This window comes from Antechinus flavipes, chromosome 1 (assembly GCF_016432865.1).
Source record: "Antechinus flavipes isolate AdamAnt ecotype Samford, QLD, Australia chromosome 1, AdamAnt_v2, whole genome shotgun sequence".
NCBI lineage: Eukaryota > Metazoa > Chordata > Mammalia > Dasyuromorphia > Dasyuridae > Antechinus > Antechinus flavipes.
In genome coordinates, this window is record NC_067398.1 from 399,877,543 (window position 1) to 399,894,708 (window position 17,166).

Consider the following 17,166-nt stretch of genomic DNA (forward strand, 5'->3'; position numbering starts at 1 on the left):
ATATATAGAGAATTGACTCATATTTATAATATTTCAAGTCTTTCTCCAGTTGATAAATGGCCAAAGGATGTGAACAGACAATTTCCAGATGAAGAAATTGAAACTATTGTAGCCACCTGAAAATGTGCTCCAAATCACTATTGATCAGAGAAATGCAAATTAAGACAACTCTTAATTTATCTTAACTAAAATTATCTACTGAGATACCACTATGCACCTGTCAGATTGCCTAAGATGAAAGAAAAGTTAATAACAAATGTTGGAAGGGATGTCGGAAAACTGGGACACTGAAACATTCTTGCTGGAACTGTGAACAGATCCAACCATTCTGGAGAGCAGTTTGGAACTTTGCCCAAAAAGTTGTCAAACTGCGCATACCCTTTTATCCAACAGTGTTTCTACTTGGCTTATATCCCAAAGAGATCTTAAAACAGAGAAAGGGACCCACATGTGCAAAAATGTCTGTGGCAGCTCCTTTTTGTAGTGGCAAGAAACTAGAAACTGAATGGATGCCCATCAATTGGAGAATGGCTGCCTAAATTATGGTATATGAATGGTATGAAATGCTATTTTTTTTTGTAAGTAATGACCACCAGAATGATTTCAGAGATATCTGAACTACATGACTTGATATTAAGTGAAATGAGCAGAACCAGATCATTATTCACGGCAACAACAAGACTATAAGATAATCAATTCTGATGGACATGGTTCTTTTCAACATTGAGATGATTCAAACCAGTTCCACTTGTGCAGTGATGAAGAGAGCCATTTATACCCAGAGAGAGAAAACCATGGGATCAGTATGTGGAACACAACATAGCATTCTCATTCTGTTGTTATTTGCTTGCATTTTTTCTTTCTCAGCTTTTCTTTTTCTTCCTTTTTGATCTGATTTTGCTTGTGCAACAAGATAACTATAAATATGTATACATATATCAGATCTAACATGTATTTCAACATATTTAACATGTATTTGACTACTTCACAACTAAGGGGGGGGAGAAGCAGGGGAAAATATGGAACAAAAGGTTATGCAAGGGTCAATGTTGGAAAAATTACCCATGCATATGTTTTGTAAATAAAAAGCTTTAATAATAAAACAAAAGAATTTTATAAATCTCACTATTGCTGTCCTTGCAAACTTTCCAATCATTATTGACTATTCAAATCCTATAACTTTCTCCCTACATGTAAAACACACACTGTGATGATTACATATTTAAAATCAACCGAAGTCAGGAATTCAGGTTAAGGGAAAAATCTTCGATCTTTATTAAAGTGAAGAGATGAATAAGGATTGAGATAGCAATATGGGCAGCTGCGACAGGAAGCCAGCTAGTAGAGGGAGATCTGAGCTGAAGGACCGTTGCAATAGCAATGTGAGCCGCTGTGTCAAGAAGCCTGCCAGCAGTCTCTCTTTCCGCTTCCCTCCCTGCCCCCCTGCCTCCACCCACCAAAATCGTCATTTCCTATAAACACATCAGGACTTTCACAAAGAGTGGGCAGGGGCCATTCTTTCTCCAAGCTTATATATTAATAGAGTATGGTCCAATTACTATTAAGCCTCATGTGCTTGGGACCTCAGTGCATCAACTGGAGCCCATTACAACACATATACACAAACATACACACACAAACACATATGCACATCATCCATTTATCTGTTTTCAATTACACTTACTTCGACATTCCTCATATTTCATTCTTACTTGCATAAACTTTTAATTACTTCTAGGTGTTTATTATTTAGCTGGACTACAACTCCAACCTTTTCTTAACTAACTTTGCCCCTAAGCCAACAACACACCAAAAATGAATACTAATCAGAATTTTATTGGTAAACATGGAAGAGCCTTTAACATTTCTGTTCTACAAATTTCTTTAGGTGATAACACTTTGCTACAAAAATCTCACTAATATTTAATTTGTGCACATTAATTTCCTTTTCTGTCTCTCAGAACACTCTATACAATACAATTCCTGGAGATAACTTTCTGATATAAATCCTAGGAACCATTTTAAAAAAATCTATAAACATATGATTGATCAAAATAATATTAATAAAAAGAATAGTTTTATTGAAAGAAATTAGCATGATTGATCAAAGTAACATTAATAAAAAATAATTTTATTCAAAAAATTAGCTTATTTTCATTATCATTTGAGAAGAATTAAAGGAATAATTATTGTGTCAGTTAGGAAGTTTTTGTAAATGATAGGAAGAAAAACTTTTGCAATTATATATTATTGTGGCTTATTGAAGATATATAAATCAAATACTCAAAGATCTAATGAGTTCAAAAAGAGTTGACAGTATTTGTTGTGTGCATCAATTGCCTTTTTTTTTTAAAGAGTGCATAAATAACAAAGAAAATCCAGCAAGCTAAATTTTATCTTCATCTACTTTAATGACTTGCTATTTCCCTTGTGGAAAATAATTTAATCTCACTTCATCTAGCAGTACAACAATGATATCTTCTTCTTTATCTTGCAGTATATTTTAAACAGTTTTTTTGGGGGGGTTTCCATTTACAAATAATCTAGTTACAAAAACAGGAATATATGTTTCACAGATAAACAGTATGAATATATTTTTTATAAAATTCATTTTCTATAAGTGTAGAAACTAATTAAAATGGAAAAAAATTTCATTTATCTCCTTTCAAATTGCAATGACTATGAAAACAATTTTCTCATTAACTTTCCAAATACAATAATATCTTCCATCTAATCCTGTCATAAACTTGCCTCTTTTGCATCATTTTGAATACATACTTTTAAAATATTCAGTTAAATTTGGCATGTGGGAGAACTGATATTTGAATGTTCAATGTTATGAATCAAAGTCAAGAAAAAGACAGGAAATAAAACCCTAGAAAAAGGCTTAAGTTGAAAAACCTGAGATACTTCACAATGAAATAAAAATAACACATTTAAATAGATATAATTATATAAATAAAAGAAACATCATTCCTTGATTTACCAAAATTTGATTTCATTCTATAAATATACTCACAACTGAGAAATTGAGAACTTAAGAAGAAAAACAATTTAACTTTAATGAAAGACATGGTCTTTGTCCTTTTTCCTCCTTTCTATCCCTTCTTGTCTTCATTTTTTCATCTTTGTTACCCATAAATCAGGACAGGTATTTTTCATTAGTAAGAAAAAAAGTCAAAGATAGGATGGATGGAATTTCAATGAGTCCACAATTAAAGACTATTTTATGTAATTCCTATCTAATGTTGCAATAATCTCCATTTCAACTTATTTGAAATATTTTTTACTGAATATATGAATATTTTAGGCCCACACTTACTGGCACATAACAATTCATGATATAGCTTATGTACATTGTGGATTTAACAAGATTTTAAATTAATAAAAACCCCAGCTGTGTGGCATTCTATTTTTACCTTCATTCTGTACTGATAGCTAAAGTTTTATTATAAAAACTTACCTGTATATGGTGTATTCAAACTTCTGAAATTTTTTTACATCAGATTATGAGGTAGCAACTGTTTGCATTCTCATCTCAATTTTACTAATAGAGAATCTGAGAAAGTCTTAGAGGTTAAATGATTTGCATAAAATCATGTAGTTATACATTATTAGAGCTCAAACTGGAATTTAAGTTTCAATTGGGCAGAGAAGGAAAGATTTAATTAACAAAGAGATACTTTATGCTCAATACTAAATTTTGAAAGAAGTCAGAGAATCAGAAAGACAAAACTGAGGAGATAATACATTTCAGGTGTATGAAAAAGAATAGATAAAAATATTACATATGATAGAATTGAAGGTAAAGCAAACTAGAATATGCCTTTATTTTATTTCACTTTATTCATGCATTGTGAAATTATGGAATGGGAATGACTTCAGAAAACATTTTACATATGAAACTTGTATTTATGAGCATACAATTTAGTGGAAGATAACACTCACAGGCACACAAACACACACATATGCATACTATACCACTTTAAGTGTCTTAGAAATTTATAAAACAAATACATAAGTTCAAAATAATAATATGGTTAAGATAACTATACTAAAATACTGTGCTATTTACTATACTATGAAACTATACTAAGATAAGTTATCTCTAGGGCTACTACTGTACCTCAGGACTTTCACTTAATTTTCATAAAAGTACTCCACCACACCTTTGAACTGTGAGCTAATATTGCACATACCATACAAAATTTCATTCTGTATCCAGTAGTAGCACAGGGGTTACCTATAATGACTTTCTAGTTAGTTTCTATGTCCCCCTTACTATATTAGGTTTGAGAATTCTCAAAGGTGCAGTTCATTCTATCACCACCTCTTACTTTCATCTCTGGTATTAGATTCATGTGAACACAAAGCTAGGGTCTTCTCTCTATCTCACATATCTCTCTTTCCAATCTTCGTTGTTACCTTGAGGTAGACAATTTCTCTCTGATCTTATATTGGCTTTGCTATTTTAGAATTCAATTTAAGTCATTAATTTAAAGATGTTTGATGGTTGGGGAAATGTTTGAAAAGTTCAGCTAAGTGCTTCTCTATCCCATCATATTGGCTCCCTATGGAACACTGACTTCCAAATTTAGAAACAAATTATGTTATAATGTTGCTTAGCATAATTAAAATAATTAATCAAAATTGTATGATCATGTGAGTCCATTAAAATGATTTGTATTAACATAGCTTTTCATCAACAGACCTTTTAAGTGACTATGCCTCACTTTGATTTCACTTTTTATTATTGTAAATTGATTTGTTTCAATTTTTTTTCCTTTTATTTATTTCCTGTTCTTATTACTAAATTGAACTGTATCACGTGAAACCAAAATTCCTTTATTTTTTATTTCTCCATTCCAAAAGTCACTTCCTCTTTCATAACAGTTTTAGAGACTATTTTTGAGGAATCTTTTTCTATGTCCAGATATATTTATCTGCTCTTTAATTATGTATATACTTCGAGGGTATCATAGTAATATAATTTACTGTTGTTATCCAAATAAGAAAAACAGGTCTCTTGTGTGTGAGTTCTTTAGTAGTACTACTAGAAAAATAATCACTTTTTTTGGGGCAAATTGATGGGGATACATTCATGTGTGTGTTATAACAGTCACATGGTTTGCTTTTGCACTTAGCAAATGAAATATATAAACTCAGAAAATGAGATGAAAAATAAATGGGAGGGGCACAAGTTTTACAGTTAGTGATTTTCTATTTTTATGGACTAAGGATGTAAAGAATGATAAGTTACATATAACTTTTTTTTAATCCAAATTCATTTTATTTAAAGAAATAGAATAAAAAAGAAAACAGAAAAGGAATAAAAACCCAAATGAAACAAAACAAAAGATAATATTGTCATGTGCTCAGCAGCACATCAGGGAGGATTCAAAATATATAACAACACCAGTTCAAGAAAACATATATATATATGCAGAAGAAATTATATTGAGGGTCCATCTTTACTTCTTTTAAAATTGTTCTTTCATTCTCTCTGTGCTGTGTTTTACTTTATTCTTTTTTTTCCCTCCTTTCATTCCCTCCATCTCCCTCAAGCAAGCTATAGCTAAGAAAGGATTTATTTATATATACATTCATATACACACACATAGATGCACACCTATCTTTCCTATTTCTGCTGATCCTTGCTTTAATTCTGGTTTTTACTTACTATGCTTTTACTTAACCTTCCCCCATTCATGGATCCCTTCCTTGTCTTCTTCCCTCATCCTTTCCTTTTCTGGCTACCCATTCCTCCCCCTTATTTCTTTATAGATTTTGGAGTGTGCTATACCTTTTCTGGAAGGTATGTAGTGTTGCCTATTTAACCCATTCCCAATGTGATTAGGTTTTCAGAACTATTAAGACTTCCTCCCTCCTCTAATGCCTCTGTTTCTATTCTTCCTCTGCATCTCATTTGTGTGACATACTTCTTCTTCTTTTTTTTTTTTACTTTAACTCTGCCTTAATCTTTCTTTTGAGCTATCATAATATTGATGTCAATCTTAAACATACAGTATAAATTTTCTATGTAAAAAATAAACAATCTATTCATATTGAGTTCCTTGAAACTGTTCTTGTTAAATTTTCTTTTAAGTTTAGTTTTGGCTGATAGAAAGTCATGAAAATCTGCAAGTTTGTTGAATGTCTATTTTTTTCTCATTCAATATTATAGATAATTTTGCTGAGTGTAATATTTTTGGACACAGGCCTAACTTTTTTGATTGGCAGTAGATATGATTTTAGGACCTATCATCTTTTATTGTGGCTGCTAAGTCCTGTACAATTCTAATAGTAGCTCCAGCACATTTGAATTGTTTTTTTTTTTCCTTATTTCATGCAAAATATTCTCTTTGATTTGGGAATTTCAAAATTTGGCAATAATGTTCTTATGTGTTTTCTACAAAGAATCTTATTGAGGTGATGATTGGTGGATTTTTTCCTGTTTCTACTTTCTCCTCATGTTCTATTACTCCAGGACAATTTTCTTGGATTATGTTTTGCATTATTGTGTACATATTTTGTTCACAACTTTGAGGTAATACAATTATTCTCATATTTTCTTTTCTTGATCTATTCTCCAGATCTGTTGTTTTTCTTATGTTTAGCATTCTGTCCTTTTTTTTTTTCATTCTTTATAATCTATTTGGTTATTTCTTGGTCTCCCATAGCTTTACTGGCTTCTAATTTTCAAAAAGTTATTCTCATCTTTGAGACTCTGTATCTCCTTTTCAAGTTGGTTAGCTTTTTTCCATAACTTTTTTCTTTTTCTTAGATGTCTTTTTTTTTTTTTTTTTTTTTTTTAGTTTTTTCTCAATGTCTGTCATTTGATTTTTTAATTCTTTCTTATGAGTTATTTTATAAATTCTCTCTGTGCAGGGAGCCATTTCATGTTACTCTTTGTGAGAGAAACTTTTTTTTTTTTTTTTTTTTTTTTTTTTACTTTAGTGTCCTCCTCCAAAGACAAAGCCAGGTCTTTTCTGTTCTCATAATGTTTCTATGATGGTGTTCCTAATCGACTGGGATGGAAGGGATGGAGCCTAGATGGTAAAGAACTACTCTAGTTGAAGTCCTGTGAATTTTCCTTAAATCAACAGCAGATTATACCTCAGAACTAGTTTTGGAGTGAAACCCACAGATATCTGGAGTACAACAAATTTCCAGAAGAAGATACTTTGGAAGAACTTCAGAACAAGTTTGTTTCAAACAGGCAGGGGAACAGTCTACTGAGTCCAGTCCACAGCATAGGGAGTCCAGGACAAAGAGCTGAGGCCCTGAACCAGAGCATTTTGGTGTCCATGCAAGGGCAATCTTTTGTAAAGCTCTTCGGCTACTCTGTCTTGATTACAAATGTATGCTTTAGCAGATTTGCTGTAGGACATCCATAAGCAAATACAAAAGGCAAATTGAAAGCCATTGAGCCCTGGGAGAATGCAGGGACCTGGCCATGATTACCCAGCACCAGAAGTCAGTCAGCAGAACTGCCCCAGGGCAAACTAAATCATCTGCTGCCCCTTTACCATAAGAGAAGACATCAACATTTAATAATGAGCAAAAAACCAAAAATCACTCTGACCATAGGTAGGTTTTATGGAGAGAGAAGAGCAGACCTCAAACCTTTAGCTTCCTAAATGCAAATCGCTTCCAGATGAAGCCCCAAAAGATGGTATGATCTGATCTCCATTTCACAACGCTCTCTTAGAAGAATTAAAAAAGGATTTTAATAGGGAGTTAAAAGAAAAATGGGGAAAGGAAATGAGATCTTTGCAAGAGGTTATAGAAAAGGAAAAAGAGAAATTATCCAAAGAAATTTCCTTAAAAACTAAATATAATCAAATGGGAAACACATATAACTTCCTACAAAATAGATATGTTGAAATTGAAAAAGCATGTAACACCTTACAAAATAGATATGAAAAAGAAACTAATTTACTGAAAAACAAAATCTGTGAAATAGAAAAAAGTGCAATGAACAAAACAACTCATTTAATAATTCAATTGGCCAAATATGAAAGGAGTTAAAAAGGTAACTGAATAAGATAATACACTAAAATTAGAATTGAACAAATGGAAATTAGTAACTCAATGAGACTAAAAAAATCAATCAAACAAAACCAAAAAAAAAAAAAAAAAGGAAAAAAAAAAGACAAAAATGGGAAATACTTCATAGGAAAAAAAAATCTAGGAAAGACAATCTAAAGATTATTGGACTTCTTGAAAAGCATGATGAAAAAAATAGCCTAGAAATAATCTTTCAGGAAATCATGAAGGAAAACTGCCCAGGTGTCCAAGAACCAGAAGTAAAATAGTTATTGAACCAACCAACTCCTGAAAGAGACTACAAAATGAAAATTCTAGAGGAATATCTTAGCTAAATTTCAGAGTTATAGGATCAAAGAGAAATTACTGCAAACAGCCAAAAGAAACAGTTCAAATATTGAGGAGCCATAATCAGGATTACACAGAATCTAGCAGCTTTCACCTTAAATGATTGAAGTCTGATATCCTAATTAGCTAAGGTTCCCTCATTTTTGCCAGACTCAGAATCTAACTCCACAAACAGTCTGGAAGGTGAAAATCTTTGTGATGTCTGCTGAAGCTCCAGATACATCCAAATTTATATCCCTCCTCCCCACTTGATGTTTCTGTGGAGATATCTCTAAGGTTTTTGCACTTCATATGGGTTTAGCCCCTAGCCCCAAACCTTTCTTCAGATTTTCTGGGGTTATAACAGGAGGACCCCTATGCTATCCTAAGTCTTGATGTTTCATGAGTCTATGTTTGCCCTATGGGGCAAATTTGTTTTATTTGTGTGGAAATTCAAGCAAGCTTGAAATACCAATCTACTCTATCATTTTCCTAGAATCCATTTATATGACTTTTTTAAACATTAATTTCTTGGAATTCCAAAAGAAATGAAATAGTAATTTAAATAATATGCCAATTGAACTCAAATTCTGAAGACAGATCTGTGTTCAAATTTGAGCTATTATACTTTACTAGATGCATGAATTTTGACAAGTTGTATCACTTGTTTAAACAATATAATTATTCAGTTTTGTTTTAAAAAGCTTCGGGGATTAAGTTCATTTCTCACTCATACAAAAAAAGGAAAACTGTGAGGATTTATACACTGTAGCTTGTTGATCAAGAAACATTGAATCTTATGATTTTGGGATCTCTCAATTTCCAGTTCCTAATATAAAATAAACTCCAAAGGAAAAAAAATGTGCTTATTTTCACCAGATGTCTCCTTGTTCAAAAAAGAAAAGAATGTGGTAAATATAGAAATGCAAAAAAAATTGTGTAATGATGGTCATTCAGTATTTGATTGTCCTCGCTGGAATTTTCAGAATAAGGGATCAAAACATAACATATTACCTCACCATATAATTTCTCATGACAAGGTAAACAACACATAAAGCTGTTAACCAAAGTATTACTTAACTTATAAATAGAAGGTTTCAATAGTGGTATTATGGTGCAACCCCATTCTGACAAGATGTATTCAGCAAAGAATATAATTCAGGAATAATTTGTTGAAAGACCTAATAAGTATGATGTGAAGAGATAAACATATTTTCCAACTTTCCTGAAGAAGTTTCTTAAGCTCTAGGTCAATGATCTCCATATATGCAAAGAGATAATGTGCAATACTCTGCCACTTCACTTCTAGTAACCCAAGGGACAGATAAGATAAACAATAATAAATTGCTACATTTATTTTAAAAATGGAATTACATATTATTGGAGTACAATTCAGATTTTTTTTTATTTATGTGGTATAATCCTGTAATTTAATGGAAGAATGTTTTATTTAACACTTGATATTCATTTTTATTTTCATCTAATTTGATTGATTATTATTGTCTCATACAATCATTAGCACCCATTTCCTCTTCTAGTTTTAATGTGATTTTCTTTAGTTAGCTTTTGTAACTCTTTTTCCACTTGATTAATTCTACATTTGAAAATGTCATTTTTTTAACAGATTTTTTTTAAAATTTGTTCAGTTGTATATTTTAAGGAATTGCCTTCCTTTCCAAAGCTGTTGACTCTTGTATACTTCTCATTTTTTTTGTGACTTTTTTCCCTTTACTTCTCTTATGTGCCTTTTAAAATCTTCCATGAAGTATTTTTGGGCTTGAGAACAGTTAATATCACTCTTTGAAATTTCCTCTGTGAACATTTTGTTTTCATCTGAATTGTGATTTGGTATTCCCTGTCACCATAATAACTTTCTATAGTCATGGTTATTTTCTGATTTTTGCTTATTTGCTTTCCTTTTCTTTTTGTATTTCCTCTTTTTTTTTTTTAAACTTTTATGGTGTGTTTTTAGGGGGTAGCTTTGCTGGTTCTTTAAAAGAAACATTTTAATTTTCTAAAATTTGCCTTCTGAACTGGTACTGTATTTCTTCCCCACTGGTCTACTCCACTACTGAGTGAGGACTGTAGCTGATCTGCCATGTTTAAGACACTCTCATTAGCTATTTATATTATGTCTGTACTGGGCTGAACAATTCTTTCACCTCAATGAGATTAACTTTTCTTGTAGTCCTTCCAATCCAATCTATCTTGAGCTGGAAAGTAGTTTCATTCCATCTGACTCTGTTCAGAGGCTTTGATTTATTTGGCTTCCATGGAATACTGGAAGACTTTGAACAGCTTCTTTCTGTTCATTCTGTCATCTTCATGCTTCCAGAAAAGCAATTCTTAAATGAACCCATTTTAGAAAATTAAATTAAATAAGCCATCAATGAACTCCCTACGAAGAAAACCTCCAGGGCCAGATGCATTTACACATGAATTCTACCAAACATTTAAAGAAAAATTAATTCTAATACTGTATTAAACTCTTTTGAAAAAATAGGCAAAGATGATGGCCTGCAATATTCCTTTCATGACATAGATATGATGCTGGAATGTAAACCAGGAAGAGCCAAAACAGAGAAAAAAAATTAGAAGGCAAGATCCCTAATAAATATTGATATAAAAATAAAAACAAATAGCAAAGATGTTACAATAACTTATCACCAGGATAATTAACCATTGGGATTTATAACAGAAATTCAGAATTGGTTTTGTAACAGGAAAATTATCTGCATAAGAAATCATATCAATAATAAAACTAAGAGAAATCATGCTCTCTATATATCAATAGATGAAGAAAAATCATTTGACAGAATACATCATCTTAACTTATTAAAACCACTAGGGAAGAGAAGAATAAATTAAAATTACAAAGCATTTTCATAGGAAGTCAATTCTTGGAAAGTGGAAAAATACCAATGAAATATTTTTATTCTATAAGAAATAATTAACAGATTGATTTTTAGAAAAGCCCAGAAAGATTTACATGAAGTGATGCTGAGTGAAGCAAGAAAAACTAGGAAAACTTTGTACATGGCACCAGCAAGACTGTGATAATCAACTATGATAAACTTGGGTTTATTTCAGCAATTCAGTCATACTAGCAAGTGCAATAAAATAAAAATGCCATCCACATCTAGAGAAAAGAATTATGGATATTGAATCCAGATATTAGCATATTATTTTCACCTTTTTTTCTTAGGTATTTTTTCTCATCGGTTTTTTTTTTTTTTCCTTTTGGTCCATTGTTTCTCTCCCAACATGATTAATATGGAAATGTATAAAAAAAAGAATGCACATGTGTAACCAAAAATGAATAAATAAAATAAAATATAAACATACTGTAATAAAAAATGAATATTATTCATTGATCCCATGATTATTTTTAGCTGATTCCCCTAAAAATAGGTGATGATGATACCTCTAATGACACCAATCAGAGTAGCAGTGATAAAATAATTGTTTCATTTTTGAAATATAGTTTGTTCACAGTAAATTCAAAATTATAATTATTATTCTAATGATTTTAGAGATGAAGCAATTTGTATTTGCACAAATTGCACATTTATAATTTGTAATTATTATACTTCAATTATATATTGAAATCAGGATTCAAATACAGATCTTTTGAATTGTTCTATCAACTGTAACATATGTTGAAAGGAGAAATTTTTTTTTTACAGGTGTAGGTTGAATTGAGATCTTCTGAGGTTGTTATTAGTTCTATAGATTATTATTTTTCTATAGGTTATGTTTACTACATAGACATGGTATAAAGTTGAGTAATTTTCATAATGGAAAAAATGGGGAAACAGAAATCATATAGGTTATCATTAGATATGTTCATTTCTTTCATTTTATATACTAATTTACCCTGCAAAATGTAATGGTTAACTAATGTATGAAAATAATATGTTCAGTGACTTTTTCATGCTTAACTCATTGATATTAGAATGAATTTTACCTGAATCACAGATGTTAATTATTAAATATTTTTTCAGTTGAATTATATTACCTGTCAAAAAGGGAACAGTTATTAATGACTTTAAGTTGCTATAAATTGTCAATAGTCCTCATGAAAATGACAAATAAAAATGATAGAGACAAAGTAAAAGTACTTCAGATAGGTGATCTAGATCTCCTCCTCCTGCCTGGATTTAAAGACAGTTAAAATTTGATTGAGAATTAACATTCATAGGATAGTCTGTCTTTTTTGATAATGACTAAACAAGATGGTATGTGATTTTTGTGTGATTCTACTGTGTTGTAAGGGAAAAAGTTACAAACTGGGTGGCCTTGATAGATTTGTTAGTGCAGATACAAAGGTAAATGTGAACTATAACATCACATACCATAACAATGATATACAGGGACAATCATTTGTGAAAGACTTAACTATTTTGATCCGTAAAATTATCCATGACAATTTTAAATAAAATCCATTATAAAATATTATATCTAAGGGGGCAGAGCCAAAATAAAAGAGAAGATATGCATCTTTATCTGAGCACTTCCTAATATCCCTCACATTAACACCAAATTAAACCCCTGAACTGGTGTTGAAGTGAGATAACCTACAAATATTTGAAGTGTTCTTGGCACACTTTCAAAACCCCTTTTCAGCCTATTTTATAAGGTGTTAATAACTGAATTTTTATTTTTTTATTTTTCAAGGATGTTGTTAAAATAACAAGGTGATTATTTTAAGAGCAAAACCATTTCTGAAATGCTAAAGATCACTTAGATGAGATACTATATCAAAATCTTAGTGCTTAGTAATGGTTGAAACTTTTAAAAAAAGTTTGCTAGATTTCTGGTTAACTGCAAATTCTCTAAAAATGGTTATTTCAAGACCCATTCAGCAAATTATTTAGCATTTATTTAGTATATTATGGTCTTGTTATTTACCAATATGATCTATAGTTTTCTTAAAATATCTAAAGCAGGATTTTCTTTTTTAGTCTGTGTCTTCTGCACAGTGCTGAGGAAATAAAATTCTCTGTCTTCAAATTCATCTGCATGTGAAAAGATAGCATGCCATGAGAATGCCTAGTTGAGGCCTTCTTTTAAATCTGAAGATCCTGATAAGGAATTTGACTATTTGAGAGACATTTTTGTTGAGGGGGACTGTAACACATGATTTCTTGAATTTGAATCCAGGTATGGATGAGGATCAATAAATTAGAGAACCCTCCTTTCTGGAGAAATGTCACAGAATTTCAGAAGAGGGATGTTTGTTCATTTTGGTAAAAGGAGTTTGAAGAATCACTTTTTGAGCTCTACTTGAGGTTATACCTTTTTAACTTGATCTCTCAAATCCTGTTCCTTTCTATAGTCATGATTCCCACCTATTTTCCTAGTCTGGCAAGAAGATGGAATTCATATGTGGCTGTCATACCAGCAATCAAAAGCTATCACTGCTTTTGAGTTAACCCTCCTTTTTTTTTTTCCTCTTATAGCAAATCTCTATATTCAGAGCAAGTGTACTCTAAGTTTTAAGCTGACCATGACCATTTAAAGCCCCAAATAAAAATGCAAGTATAAAATCTTCCTGTTTTCCATCTGAAATTGTATAGTCATTAGGTAAATGAGTTTTCCATCATTGGATAGGTGAATATTTGTTCCAGTCATCTGTTGGTTACTAGAGCTGTATTCTATTAGAAATATACTTGTATAAGGTCTCTAAATCTTTCAAATTGTAAGAACATTTAGCTACTGATGCAACCATTTGTGAGATCCAGCTGCTATTCTCATACAGTGTAATTTAGAGTAGAGAAATTTAGTGTTTTTTTTTAAATGTAACTTAGAGTTTTTGTCACATCCATGTAAAAAGTCAATTCCATTTAAGATGGGAAAAACATCTGTCCTGTATGTCTATAACATTACAAGCATGTTTTTTTTTAAAATAACTTATTTGATATACACAGATCAAGTCATAGGAAATTGATTTGTTGATGCAGCCACAAAATAGGCTTTCATGATTTTAGTCTTATTACTCTCCTACTTCTCCAAGCAATGGACTTTTGATTAAAGTCCCATCCCAAGTGGAGAGATTTGAAAACTATACCTTTTCTCTGTCCAAACAGAAAGCCATGTTATGATGTCAAACCTCTAAGGATGTTTCTCTGCTGGTGTTAGATATCCCCAATTAAGTCTGTTTCTACTCCTGTTGCAGAGAAAATTCCTCAGGAGGAACAGCCAGGCTAGCACAAGAACATCAGAGTCTCTACTAAAGGAGATCACACTTTGTTTTGGTCTGCCCAGCTCTTATAGAGTGACTAGCTTTCAGATCATCCTAAAGCACTTAAAATTGTTGAGTTAGCTTTTGTATTTCCTTTTGCACATGACTAATTTTACTATTAAAGATTTTTTTTTGCACTTGGACAATTGTATTTTTAAGGAATTGTTTTCTTCCATCCATTTTAGTTCTCCCTTTTTCTCTCTGATGACTTTTTCTTGCATACCTCATATATACATACATATATATATATATATATATATATATATATATATATATATATATATATAATTTTCCTCTACTTGCATGTAAAATAATGTTTAACATTTGTTTTTAAAACTTTCAGTTCCAGACTCTCTCTTCTTCTCTCTCCACCACTCCCAATGAGAAGACATATGTCAATTTATATAAAATCATGCTGTAAAAAACATTGAGCTGTTATAATTTTTCTACATATAAATCATTTTTTTCTTTTTTGGCATACAGATATATTTGTAATATTGCTAGGTCAAAAGATATTCATCACTTTATTGTTTTTAGCATGTATTTCCAAATTGTTCAACAAATTGGTTGAATCAGTTCATAAATCCACCAGTAGTGCATTCATGTCTCTTGTTTCCACATTCCCTCCAACATTTGTCATTTTTTTCAGGCTTCAGAATTGTTTTGATTTGCATTTCTCCAAACAGTAGTGATTAGAGTATCTTTTTTTTTCCTATGTGTATAATTAGCTTTGACCACTTCATTGTTTTTACAATTTTTTTACATTGTTTTACAAATGAGGTATTTTATTTTTCTTCTATTTTTTTCATTTAAAAAAGATTGATTTTTAATGTTTTGTAGAGTTATTAGTTTGTATTTGCCCAATTCTAGTTTGAAATGTATGATTTTTTAACTTATTTTTTATCTCTTTTTCTATTTCATTAATTCCACTTTTATAGCTTTTCTTTGGTTGATTTTTTTTTTTTTTTGCCTTTGACCAAGTGTACTTTTTAAGGAATTATTTTTCTTTCTCAAGCTACTGACTCTCTTTTGTATAACTTTTGTTTCTTTGTTGCCTTTTTTTTTTTTTTTTTTTTTACTATTGCTTTTCTTTTACTTTAAAAAATCCCTCATGAACTCTTTCAAGAAGGCTCTATGGGCTTGAGACCATGAAGTTTCACATATGGACATTTTGTCCTCTTCTGAATTGGTGACTTTTCAGTCACCATAGTAGCTTTCTATGATTAAGGTTCTTTCTCATTTCTTGTTCATTTTCTCTTCTCTCTCCCATTTCATGACTTTTAAAGTCAAGTCGTACTCCTGAGGCTCAGGGGACACTGTCTCAAGCTTTCTGGATAGTTTTGTGTTTAGGTTTTGAGCACAGATGACCCTTGTGTTTGGTAATATTCTTGACCTAGTCTGACCTGTTGTTGCCTACTTTACTGGGCTGGCAAATTGCCTTCTGTTCTTGATTTGCTCTTGTACTGTTTCAATGAGTCAGGATCAAGGGTCTCCATCGATGATTAGCTATGATTAAGACTTTCCCACTGGCTTTATCAACACCATCTGTGCTGTGATGTGCTATATTTCACTCTAGTGAAATTTACTTTTCTAAAAGTACTTCCAACTAATCTTGAGCTAGAAAATCATTTCATTCCATCTTTTCTTAGGCTTTGCCACTTCAGACTCTATTCAGAGACTTGTTTCATGTGGTTTAAAAAGGAAACTGGGAGAGTTTGAGCAGCTTCTGGCTTCACTCTGCTATCTTGGCTCCACCCTCAGAAGTGTTTTTTTTTTTTTTTTTAGTCTTTTACTCTTAAAAAAAATAGTTCCATAGTTTATTACCTAGGCAGATATCTTTGTAACTAAATACATGAAGTAGAATGCACTTCTATAGGCTTACTGAAAGCATCTTTGGCACAATTCTAATAATGGATGGGAAAATAAGGGTACTAGATTTCTCCCCTATTGATACAAATTTTATTATCTCTTCTGTCCTTTCAATGCTTTTGTTTAGTTATTAGTAAACCAAAAGTGCAGAATTTTATAATAGACTATAATAGAGATTAAGGGTAGATTTTTGTTGATTACTTTGAGGTTTTTATTGATGTTGTAAGAATTTCTTTTTTGTCACTTAATGAATGTTTATGTTCTTCTTATATATAGTCTATTTGACTTTTTGTGTTGTTTGGAATTTTTTAAGTTTGAAATTTTTGTTGCCTGCAGTAGTATTTTGCAAGTTTCCACTATTTCCTTACATAATCTATTAAATCAATATTTCTATGCTCCTTGTGGATGATCCTTTTCTAAATATAATGGCAAAAATCATTCATTGTTTGTATAAAGTTATTATTTCATAACCCCAAATGGGTCTTTTTAAAAAAATGCTTCTTTTATCCACATAAATTATTAACTATGTTCAGATGGTTATCATTCTAGAAAGTCTTTTCATTTCATTACAGGATTTTATCTATTCCATAGTTTTCATCTGGCAACAAACAATTTTCTCTCACAATTGTCTAAATATGTGTTGTATGGGCATCATCAGTATTTTATAATGCTTTGTA